At 36.3% G+C, this 12,493-nt stretch overlaps 1 long non-coding RNA gene across 2 annotated transcripts in view; it reads right to left on the bottom strand.

Annotated features, from left to right (window-relative positions):
* The window catches only part of LOC140683696 (uncharacterized), a 67,426-nt gene extending 55,170 nt beyond the window's left edge, over positions 1–12,256 (bottom strand). For both annotated transcript variants that reach the window (XR_012055027.1, XR_012055026.1), the window contains exon 1: positions 11,898–12,256. This is a non-coding gene — a long non-coding RNA (uncharacterized lncRNA). The remainder of the gene's footprint in view (positions 1–11,897) is intronic.
* Between the last annotated feature and the right edge of the window lie 237 nt (positions 12,257–12,493).

Here is a 12,493-nt window from a genome sequence, read left to right as displayed (position 1 = left end):
TTATATGTTCAACAGCTGATCTTTCAGCTGTATATAATTTTAAAATTACATAAATTGGCTTTTACTAGACCCTTTAGAGCCTCACATTTCGAAAACATGAGAAATCCATAACACAATCTGGAGAAGGCACATCATGGTGCTATAAACCTTTTAGTTCTGGGTATTTTATATATTTCTCCCTTCCTTCTAGGTTTCCTCCCATCCCCAATGAAATATGTATTATTGCCACAGGTGTTTATCAACAAACAGAACACAGCTATCAATTTAGCACTTGAGAAATTCACAACTACCTTTCCCAGCAATTCTCAGCCTACAGATCCCAGTCTTTTCCAAACAACTGAACTGAACTTCTGAATAAACACAAAAATAACCCAAGAGGGACTAATTTAATGATTTTTTTTTCCCCCAAAGGTGATCTTTATTTTCCTTCATTTCTCTGTTTTCACAGTTGTGCTTCTAACTGAAGAGTACTTTGAAGCTCTAAGATATTTCATTTGCCATATGCTAAACATCCTCACAATCAATTTTTTTTGGGCTTCATTTGCTACAAGTTCTGCTTAACATTCCTTATTTACTTAAGCATTATAGATAACCATCATTAATTCAGTCTCATTTCTGCCTAATTTGGTTTTTTTTCTCACAGCATAACAGACAAAACATTACAAATTACATTCATTAGATCTGAAACTGCAGACAAGGCATATGGTGTGACTCTTGGGGATGGCCAGTGCAGGGTTAAGAGTTGGGCACAATGATCCTTCTGGATCCCTTCAAACTCAAGATATTCTTAAATTCTGTGAATTTGTAGTCTGTCTACAGTTTTCCTTTTCCTAGTTTCTTCTACTTAGTAGTGTCTGGGTATAGCTTACAGCACAAAAGTCAATTTACAACTTTCCCTTAAAACATAAATCAGCCAAATTGATTGTTCATTCACAAAAAATACAAGAACTGTCACTCAGTCATATATATATATATATATATATATATATATATATATAAAGAGATTAAGACCTCATTTTCCATACTCATTTTCAGACTATCACATTCCCATACTTTTTCTCTTCCCCTGCTCCACCTTATCCCAGAACTAGAAGGGCATAAAAAAATTCCATCTTCACTGGCCACCCAAGAAACAAAATAACAAATTTCACAAGAGTAATGCACATTTTAAAAACCTGGAGCAAAGCAGTATCACAAGTGGATCTCTTAAAATAAGACAAGCAACTGCTTTAATACATAACCACACACGCCCTCTGCTGCAGTACATCTCTGCACCCCCCTCACTGACAGTGGTGCTCTAGAGAGAGCTCTCACATGTCTCCTTTTACCTCCCGTCTTTTAAGGCTATTTGCAGGGAGAGCACTTATGAATGACATTAATTGCATCATTGCCCTGAGGTCAATCAACATTTAATAGCTCCACCTGACAATCTAGTCACCACAGGTGAGTATTATTAGTATTACAAATATCTTGTGATCTCCAGCTGTGAGATCTCCATCTAAACATATACTCTGTTTTTCCATGTAATTATAAAATTCTTTTCAATATGACATGTTAACTGGTAGGAAGACTGAATATAAAGATTAATGTACAAAGCAGCATCCCATCTGTCTTACTTTTAAGACTCTAAGAGAGTACATTCTCATGTGTTTATAATGAATTGTTATGAAGTTCAAATCTTCTCACTCAGGGAAATAGCAAATATTAATTATGGTCACTTTCAGTGACCACTAGAGAGTCACTGCCTTGTGAATGCAGAAAAAAACTTGACCTGTTTAGCTGCAAATGGAAAGGTATCTGTAAACATAACCTGCAATAGCACACTGCTCAAAAAGGAGAGAGGAGATTGCTGTAACTTCATAAAGGGCAATGCTGTCCACTGACATAATTAAATCTTGGAATACTGAAAAGCTTGTGCTTGTATAGCAAATTATTTTGAGACTAATAAATAAATATTGTCTCTCTAGGATGGGTTTTAGTTCTCCAGTGAAAACCGCAATTTTAGTCAGATTAAGCAGCAAATATAAGATATCGTTGAGGCAGAAAATATTCAAATTATTAAGAAGCAATTGCTGAAATATTGAATTAAAAAAAAAAAAAAGAATCACCTATGGCTGTTAGATATAATGATGCAGATAAAAATTTTCATTTCGAAAGTCTTCTCCTAACAGGAAATTCTAAAGTATCTCACCATGTTCCTAGCTAATAGCTACTGTTCAGCAGTACATCAAGTTTGTTGCATTTCTGCTGCTTCTCAGCATTCCTCCTGGCCTGCTTCTTAGAAGCAAGACAATGAATTCATTCAAAGAGAAAAATGAAGCTGCTTTCCCTCTCTCAGATACTTAATACACTTTATATCACTACAGCAAAAGGCAGACTCAAGAGAAGTACAGGTTGGGGGAAATCTGTTTATCATCCCAAAAATGTTCCATATCTCAAGGACCAGAAGCAGAAACACAGACAGAAGCTAAATGAGGGAAGAAAAGCACATGCACAACAGCACAGTTCCTTTTACCTGTGTGCAATCCTGAGGATACACTTAGACAGCAAAAAGTAACAATGAGAGACAATTAATTCCCTCTTCAGTTTCAGGAAAGAGCTGTCAATTATACTCAACAATTAAACCTGATTCTATATCACCTATTCTAGCATGAATGTGGAGGCAAATTAGCAGCTGTATTTGCATCATAATGTACTACTGTGTTACCAGACTGGCAGAATGCCAAACAGACATTTACTAAAATATTGTATCAGCTTTGTGTCTGAAATACTTACAGTAAAAGTGTAAAGCCTATGACTTCAAACTGGTCTACTTTAGACCTAAACTAATATAGCCTGGAGGAGAACTAGGACTGAATGCCAACAAACCTTTTGAAGATACCTAGGTATTTATGAAAATTTAATAAAAAGGGCTTCATGCTGAGTGTAAACTCTTGTCCTTTTTTTTTCTTTTTTTTCTTTTTTTTTCTTTTTTTTTTTTTTTTTTTTGTATTTTGAGCAATGAAATGTGGAAGACTACAGAGTTTAAATCAGGGAAAATGATTGGTAAAAAGTTTTTGTCCTTTGAGATAAGGAGCATACTCCACATATTGGAGGTCACAAGCTTCAGAATAAATATTCCTGGTGGGATTTCAGTTTATTAAGATCTAAATTAGAAAAAGGGCAAGAAACAAGATTAACTGAGGCATGACAACATCACTACTGCCAGCAATCACTCAACACTTCCTTGCTGCCTTGTAATAAAGAAGAGGTAACCAAGAGAAAAGAGATGCTATACTACAAGAAATATTTAAGTACTTTTATAGTAATTACTGTTTATTTACACGTTTTGCTCCATCACCCAAATTGTTCATCACTACAGCATTTCTTTGTCAGTTCTACATGCTCCTTCAAAGCCTGAGGAGTGTGAGGGATGGTAGTTTGTTTTGGAGGTTGGCAAACAATCCCTAAATATACTAAGCAATTTCTCTTTCATTGTTAAGGTGACATACTATATAGCTGACACTTAAAAATTACTGTAGATTTACACAAATATAAACTTTTTGCATTGGAAAGAAAACAAATCTAAAATTATATTAGTTTGTACAGTTTAAGAGAAAAAAAGCCAAACAAACAACACCCCCCCACACACACAAATATTTATTTAGATTTATTTTACATCCTGTAATCTGGATTTAGTCCAAAGAGTTTACATCTAGATTCCCAACTTCTCTCCTCACAGGTGAAGATTTTACAAGGCCTGCTTCTAGCTGAGGACCAAAAAGGGTTTAGAATTGGAAATGCAGAATGAATGTAAGGTACTGGAATAGAACAAAGAGAAGGGTGCTGTGAGGAGAGTCTGAAAGTAGCACAACAGGAGATGAGCATTAGTTCTGTAGGTGTGCAGTGTCAGTTGTCAGGCTCATTTCTACATTTCACTGCATCAAAGAAAAAAGTTTTGTACCCAGCTGAGTGACAAATAAGATGAGAAACCACTATACAAAACATCCTGGACTTTTAAGGAGCAGTTCTGCTTTGAGCAAGGGAGAATAAGAACAGATTTTTTTTTCTCCCACAAGATCAAAACAAAGATTTTAATTGCTGAAGTTGATTATCAGATATTTTTGACCTTTACCACTGCCATCTAATCTGAAATAAATGACTCAAAGGACAGCTGGTGAAAGCATGCTGAAGTTCATGGACTTTAATGCATACCCACTGATTTTTTTACCCCTAGCAGTTGCTGGTTATTTAATCAAGTCATAATATGAAGTGTCAGTAAGCATGCTCATACCAACAACCACCCTAAATGACTGTTTGGGGGTTTTGTGTATTTGTTTGGGTTTTTGTTTGTTTGTTTGGTTGGTTTTTGTTGTTGATTTTTTTTTCCCCTCAGATATAATCCATTGTTGGTGTGATTTTTCACTGAGTATACAGGTGCCCTCCAAAATCTGATTTTTATTCAAATCATCATATTTATTCAGTCTCGTGAACTGCTACATATGATGACAATGGTATGTGTCACTGTACTCAGCCTCTGGAACAGTGAGTCCTGCAGAGCAAACGCACACAGCAGTCATTCTGAGAACAAAGTTTCTTAAAGATGAAAATGATTGAGTCTGTTTGAAAGGATATCTGCAAGCAAGGGTGGCAGGTGCTTGGCAGGTGAAGGCAATAAAAATCCTCCTCTATTATAGGGCAGAACATGATCAAGAAGAAAGAGGTGAGGAGGGGATGCAAGTATTAACAAAAAAATCTAAAAGAACCAGAAAATGTTAAAATCTAGGAAGGCTAGTTTTCATAACTACAAACATGAAAACAAAGCCAAACATCTCTATTTGCATCAATTCCAATTGAAAAAATACCAAATCTGCTTATGCGATAGTACAGTACTTGCATGCTGGATCACATTGCATGCATGTCACAACCCACACAGCTCTCTAAGAGATGGGATTCCTTCAAGACACAAAGGCTGCAAGAAGCAGCACAGCTCAGCTCACCCCAGGTGTCTGATACATTCAGTCATTCCAAATGGCTTGCACTGATCTCCTGGTGACCTGAAGCTCCTCAGGGCAGAAACTTTAAAGCCTAGATGGAGATAAAACCTATGTGTAGAATTGTATATGTTCTATATTAGGGTATTTTTGTTATTTGTTTTGGTTTTGTTTGTTTGCTTGCTTTTTGTTTTTCGGGGCTTTTTTATTCATTTTTTTTCTCAAGTCTTTGGGCAAGAAATTAGAGAAAATCCATTTCAGTTAAGCTATACTAATGTTTATGTATCAGAGGAAACCCCACTGTGCTTGGAGGGACCAAAAGAAGTCTTTTTCTTGCAAGTAAGAAAGACACAGAGAAAAGTCCTCTCCTCTCTGCTCAGCTCCATTATGGGTACAAGCCCATTATGATTTGTTACAAATTTGTTCTTCATTATGTGGAGAGAGATAGCACAGAAAATGAAGAAAGAGATGCCAGAATGTGCACTGAGTTTTGATGAACCTAGTAGGTTAGGACATAACAAGAGGAACAAAACCTGCTTGAGATGTATAGAGCTGGAGCCCAGTTAATATGTGCTGCAAAGTTGGTTTTTTTTTTTACATTTGGAAGGACTCCCCAGATAAATAGAATCTTATACTTCCTGAACTTCTTAACTGTAGTTAATACAGTTTTATCATCCTTAAAATGTGTGAGTCCCTAGATAAATGAAAAAAAATCTGTTTGGTCTTTGGAAGCTTTTTTCAAACACCTACACAAGTTATATTAATGTATTTCTCCAGTAAGTCTCCAGGGCAAACCTGAACACCTCCTGAAACTCCAGAAGATTGCACTTTACTGATAAAATTTAAAAAATAGTTCAGACACCACATTCCTGCCCTCTTAAGTTTTCAGTCTGCCAGCTTGTGGCATCAAGGAGATGAGAAGAGGATACAGGTTTCAAGAAAGAACTTTTGGCCTGGAAGTAAATACTTCAATGCCACGCATGTCATAAGAGATAGGAACTCCTTCAAATATAAGAAATATCACTCTATTTCTATGAAAGAAGAGCATTAGCTCATTTTCTACAATGGCTAAATTCCAGTGTAGAAAATTCCTTAAATTCCTATTCTGATAATTACATTCATAAAACTTCAATCTCCATTGCCATTTTTACTGACTGTAATATATGTTATGTTCCTATATTTTAGAATCATCCTACTACCTAAACACCTAAAGTGTTTCTTTATGCCCTGTAACTTCCTGTGAAGACACAGGTCCTCCTTGGAGGCATTGGTTTTTGTCTTGTTCACTGGAATGGGATCTGGAAGAGGAACTCCAAGATATGGTACTTAGATCTATTGCCTGCATTTAAACAAGCTGTAGTGATCATTCTGCGATAAGATACATTATAATTACTATGTTAGGTAGATTGGGACATATAGGCTCCTAAGTCTCTAACCAGTTTTTGATTAAAGCTTCTACCTTCTTCATTAAGTGACAGAAGATAAAATCAACACAAAAAGCTTTTTACCGGTGTCAGCCTCAGTTTCACTGCTACAACCAGTACATGCAATTTTTCTTGGGGCATATATTATGGCTAAAAGATGACTCAAGTTTACATTAGGTCTGTATGGCCAGGTTTTGGTAGCAGGGGAACTACAGGGATGGCTTCTGTGAACCTGCCAGAAGCTTTCTCCATGTCCATCAGAGCCAATGCCAGCCAGCTCCAGGATGGACGTGCTGCTGGCCAAGGCTGGGCCTATCAGATATGGTAGTAACATGGTATGTTTATTCAAAAAGAATGATGTAGGTGCAGAAGCAGCATCCTTGTGATCACACAGTGTTGCAGTGGTACTCATACAGCAATCATTTTTCTGCTGCAATATCACAGCATGCATCATTTCACTGTGCAGTCTGAACCAAATGCTGAGGGTCATCATTAATTCAGAAATCAAGATTTGTTTTCTTTAGCTAGTCAGTTGTGTGCAATGAAAAAATGATTGCTTCTAGTCTCTGCATAAGGTTTTGATTAGGGTTTGATTTTGTTTTGTTTCTGCACAGAGAAACAGACTGGAAAATTGCAAATAATAAATGACATTCAATCGTTATTGTGCTATTTTCCCATTGAACACAGTTTTGAGGTCTTCAGTGTAAGATATCTAGCTCGTTTCAATCCTTATTTCATTAATTATTCAGTGGTGTTTAAGACTCCACAGGTACGTACCCTGCTCTGCCTAGCCATTTCTTGAATTGTTAAAATGAAGTGTGTCCATCAGAAAAGTTAAAATGGGGTTCTGGTCAAAAATGCATTGGAACCACCGTACTGGGAACAGCAGAAAAATGCAGAAACCCAAGAAAAATTATCTGACACTATTAGTAGAGGAGGAGAGATTCTAAATCCCATTCATTAGAGTTTGATTTGTGCCCCAAAGCACGATCACTGATCTTTCTTTTGAAAAAAGAGACTCTTTTAAAAAATATTTTATGCACATAACAATATGCAGAGCTCCATAAAGCTGTGTCTGTAATGATGTTATTGCGATGAGCTTTATGGTTTAATTATGCACAGATGTAAAGTAGTTCCTTTTATACATAATGCCTTTCAGTTTCAGTGAATGTTTCCATGTTATTTTGTTATAAAAGTAATGCAAAAAGTAATCTTTTTTACCCTTTTCCTGCACAGATTTTTGCTTGTGGAAGAAAATGAGACCATCTGTGAGATTTTTTTACTTCTGGGTTTTTTTTGAAATTATTATTTTGGTTTTTATTTTTATTGTGTTGCACACTCCAATTACTGCTTTAAATCAAGCAAGTTTTAATGGTTTTTTTTTTTTACTATTCCCTTCTTAGATAGATGTCACTCCCCATCTCTCATTTTCCTTATCTCTGTACAACTTTTATGGACTGTTTTTCCCACTTGGTTTGTGGAAGTGGTAGAGAACCCCGACAGAAGAGAAATAGGCATTACTTTTTCATATACAATTTGTATGGCACTTAATTCTAGTGTTTCTTCTTTTCTAGAAGGATTCAGTTTAAAATCCACACATATATGTAGCTATAAGCTGGAATTCCCATATAGCAGACTGGCCAAGAACAGTTACATTTCTATTATCATCTGTACTTCAAATGACAGCTGAAGATTTAAGTAGGCAGGAGGAGGGAAAAAAAGAAAGAGTGGGGAATGGAGTGATTTCTGTTCCCCCTAGCTCACTCACTTTCACTGCTAGAACAGAACTAATGCAGTCTAAGAACTAAAAGCAGTATCTTGACAAAAACATCTTGTGGTAATACCTTACCAACAAAAGCTCTTGTGCTCAAGCCAAGCACAAAGACTATTTGTCCACCTTTGAAGTAAAATACTTCACTTCTCAAGCTCTCCCCTTCAGAAAGAGTTCAGAAGTTCTGAGGAAAGTAATGTCCAAATGCAACTAAGTTACTTTCTATCACATACAAATAATTCAACCCTTTCCTTATTTTTATTCCTATTCTTAACTATACAAGGAATAAGCTCTACTTTTTTTTTTTTTTAACCGGAAAAATGCTATATAAATTGACTCTGATGAAGAAGGTGTCATAGAGCCCACGAGGATTAAGACACAGTGAATAAGTACTACACATGTTTCAGAGAGAAAAATAGACCAGGACATATGGGACCTCAGTTCCCCTTCAGCCTCAAAATATGCCATTGCATAACAATCTCGTTCTGGGATCTAAAATCAATCAATCTCAATACTGTCTTTAAGCAATCCCAACCAATTTAGAAGTGTAATATTTAAAAATAAAATTCTGTTCTCTTAGTACTATGCTTCTTTTCTAACTATTGTAGCCATATACAATAGGTATAATATGGAAATACTGAAGGGGACCTGTTCCTAGGGAACTTGTTTATTCTTGCCTGTACACATGCTTGAGTTGAGAGGTCCAAAATACCCACTGTACAGTAAATAGGGATCCACAATAGCTATCTACTTGTTGTATAATACATGTACAGGATTTGTAATATGCTATGGATGTAATACATCAAATCTGATAGTGAAGAAAATTAGTTCCATCTCTACTGAGATAACATTAAGAAAATAGGAACAAATAGTCTTTAGTTGATAATTTACAGAGAAAAAAAAAGTTATTAAAGTAAAAATGCTCTTACTTTTCTAAATATTAAAAATGACCATTGGAGAGGTACTTTTTATAGTCTCATGTATTATGCATCCTTTGAGCCATCTGGCTTGCAGTCAGAGCAACTAAACTGTCATTCCCTTCATCTCCACAAGACAGGAATATAACCTGATTTTCCTACAATAATGTGTACTGATAGAACAAGACATAAAAGCTTTTACCTGGAACAAAGCCTGGGAAGACCCCAGTGACAGCTTTTATGGCATTTCAGCTCAGTTTCTGAATGGGAGCAGTTGGCCAGCCCAGGGCTGGTGACAGCTCTTTGCTGCTTGTCAGAGAGGAACCTGACAAGCAAGGGCAGATGAGAAGGTTCAGCTACAAGATTTTTACTGAACCTAAGCCAAGATTTCTGAACTGTGACATAATGCCTTATCTGGTCAGAACAGTCAGTTCAAGATTTCAACCTATACAACACTGCAGAATAAAATTCATGTTAATCCTCCCTACTTCTCCATCAACAGTGTTATGCTCCTATACAGATATCTGGGAAAGGTTATCCTCTCCTTAAGACACCCTTATAATTAGGCAACAGTCTCTGATATTCTCATTCCTTAAGACTATACTTTGATCTGTCCTATGTAGAAAATATTTACCTGGAGAATTCTATGCAATATATATTCTAAACAGCAAGGCTACAGTGTTTGCCTCATTGTTTTCTGTGCTGCACAAGTTCTCCTGCAAATATAATTCAACTATTGATATAATTTTCTTCCTTTCCTATTTTTCCCACCCATGAATTGCAGTTTCATGTTTCAGACACTGTGCAGTGAAGTTCCAGAGTGGTTGGTGCTGAGCACCACTGGCTTTATTTCAACCTCTGGGTTGTAATGCAGATAGATGTCTAAGAAAGATGATCTATTGCAATCATCAGGCCTTTGTGATAACATTTATAGAAACTATGAATCTCTGTCCAAAGCACTTATTGATCTGTAGGTGTTAGGGTAAAGATCACCGCAGAAGTATACATGCTGAGGTTTTTCTTGTATTTTGAGTGGAAATCCTTACTGTGACAAAGAGATTTCAATTCTATCATCAGCACACCTTGAACATTGTTTCTTGTGAACACAGTCTACAAGTCAGAGCCAGGACTAAGGGGGGAGATCATGTTTCAGAAAAGTGTGTCTCTGTTGACATGGATTCAAACCTGATGTGTGTGGAACTGTCTGTGATGAGCCTGCTAAATGTTTAAATAGAGAAATGTGTCTTTCATTTCATGGCTAAAGGATATTACCTCTACACTGAGCTGCTTTTACACCTGTACCCCTTGCACTGTTGTACATCATCTGCTCAGCCCTTTTTTCCCCTTTTTTCCCCTTTAAGAGAGTGGTGGATCACAGGTATCTGCACTCAGCAGCTTCCACTGCTGGCCTCATTTTGTGGCTAACTTACAGAAGGACAGCACCTCATATTTATCCCATGCTATATGTTTTCACTCTTGCAGAGGGCTTTTCCAGCTTCAGACAGAGGAAGACACAGCTGTCTCCAAAGCATCTCTCAGTTGTGTCTAATTTTGAATATTCAGAAATTTAAAGAAAACTAGTAAATATCATAAATATCTTATTATATGAATAGTTTATATTTTAAAGTCCATTCTCAAAAAAAAGCCCCAAACCCTATCTCTGCCCATGACATTGCAGCTCTCACAGGAAAAGGGATTTTCTATTCATTATCCCCTTAGCCCCATGCCCTCCTCCTGGAAGGTTCTAGTCATCAAAGCATTATACCAACATTTCTTTTTTAAGGAGGAACAAGAGGATGCAGAATGTAATCTCCTTTTTTTGAAATTCTGCCATCTTATATACTGGCTACACAAAACCTGGTTTGAAAGGCAGCGCTGGGAACAATTACTGGTGCTTGCAGGTGTGAAATCAAATATTTCAGACTGATGAATACCAGCACCACATGGGCCATGTATGCTGACTTGCTGTATATAGAATTCAGTTTTCTTAATATATTCAGTATTGTGCATTTGCACCCTCAGCACCAAAGGTTTATAAAAATCTTAGGATTGCTTTAAATCAAAATGAGAGACTATTCAGTATAAAGATGCAGCCTGCATAACAAATGAATCTTCTTTCATTATTTCTTTCCTTTCTGTCTACTGCCTTTACCCTGATACACAAGATCTCTATTTCTGAGTCCTTATGTTCACTTCAGACTCATTTGCATCTTTGCTTCCCAGGTCCAGTTAATCTTGAGCATTAATCCCCATATTGGTGGCTAAGCAACACTTATTTTAGTTGTGTATGAGACATATTTCATATACAACTAAGTAATCCAATCAATCAATATTTTGACAATAAGAATATTGTCAAAACCAAAGACTATATTACTGTAATCCATATGAAATCTAATTAATAGGTGAACTAATAAATTATCTGTGCTAAACAAATATCAAATTTTCATAACGAATGTTCAACATGTAAAGCCCAAAATATCAGGAAAACCCAAAGTACATCCAAATATATGAACATTATGGTGCTCAAGGTACTATTCTTTGAATTAGTTGTCTGTCCATTTAGCAAATCTAAAGAGTTATTTTTTTGTCAGAGAAAAAAACCCAGAATTTCCTTTAAGTAACATCTCTATACTGCATGTTGTTATAAATTAGTTTGAGTTATGTACTTATATGATAGTAACCCCTTAGTTACTATTCTTTAGTAGTTTTTAGTCCACTGTTGAACACCCATACTTTATTTGCAGTTTCTGCCACTATATGCTTTTTTAAAAATATGTGAAATGCAATTAATAACACAGAAAGAAATACTTACCCCACAGTTCTATTTCCATAGGCAAGTCCATTATAAAACTCCAGCCTTGTCAAAGACATAGTGATGTTAGAAGTTGAGTGAATGGAGCACAAGTTATCTCCTCCACTATAACTCAGCCACAGCTTTTATGGTGTTGTCTATTTAACCTCTTCATCAATGTCAGTCTCCTCCAACAAAGAGACTTTCCATTCCATTAGCATTAGAAATAATCATCTTATAGTAAGACTCAGTAGTGACCACCACCTAGTCCAGGTCTGACTGCATGGGCATCCAGTAGTCTTGGGCTCTTGATGTTCAGGGAGTTTTAAGACTTCTGCCCTGTTGTAGCCTATCTTTATGGGAAAACTGAGAATATAATTTCTGTCTCCTGAATAACATGGGATGCAACTGCACCCTCAGTTTCTCTTTGCCGCTTCCTTAATCTGCCACACTGGCAGATTACAGAGTATTTTCTGAAGGATGTTTCTGAGTCAAGATGATTCACTTGTATTAATGATGCTCAGTATGCTAACTGTCAAATGTTCTAAAATATTTATTAACTATTTCCTCACAGAATATATACTGTGTTTCCCAGGTAATTTCTATGGAATTTCTGT

The sequence above is a fragment of the Taeniopygia guttata genome, chromosome 3 (assembly GCF_048771995.1).
Source record: "Taeniopygia guttata chromosome 3, bTaeGut7.mat, whole genome shotgun sequence".
In the NCBI taxonomy this organism is placed as follows: Eukaryota; Metazoa; Chordata; class Aves; order Passeriformes; family Estrildidae; genus Taeniopygia; species Taeniopygia guttata.
The sequence above is the reverse complement of the archived record's forward strand: the minus strand, read 5'-3'. Positions and strand labels throughout refer to the sequence as shown.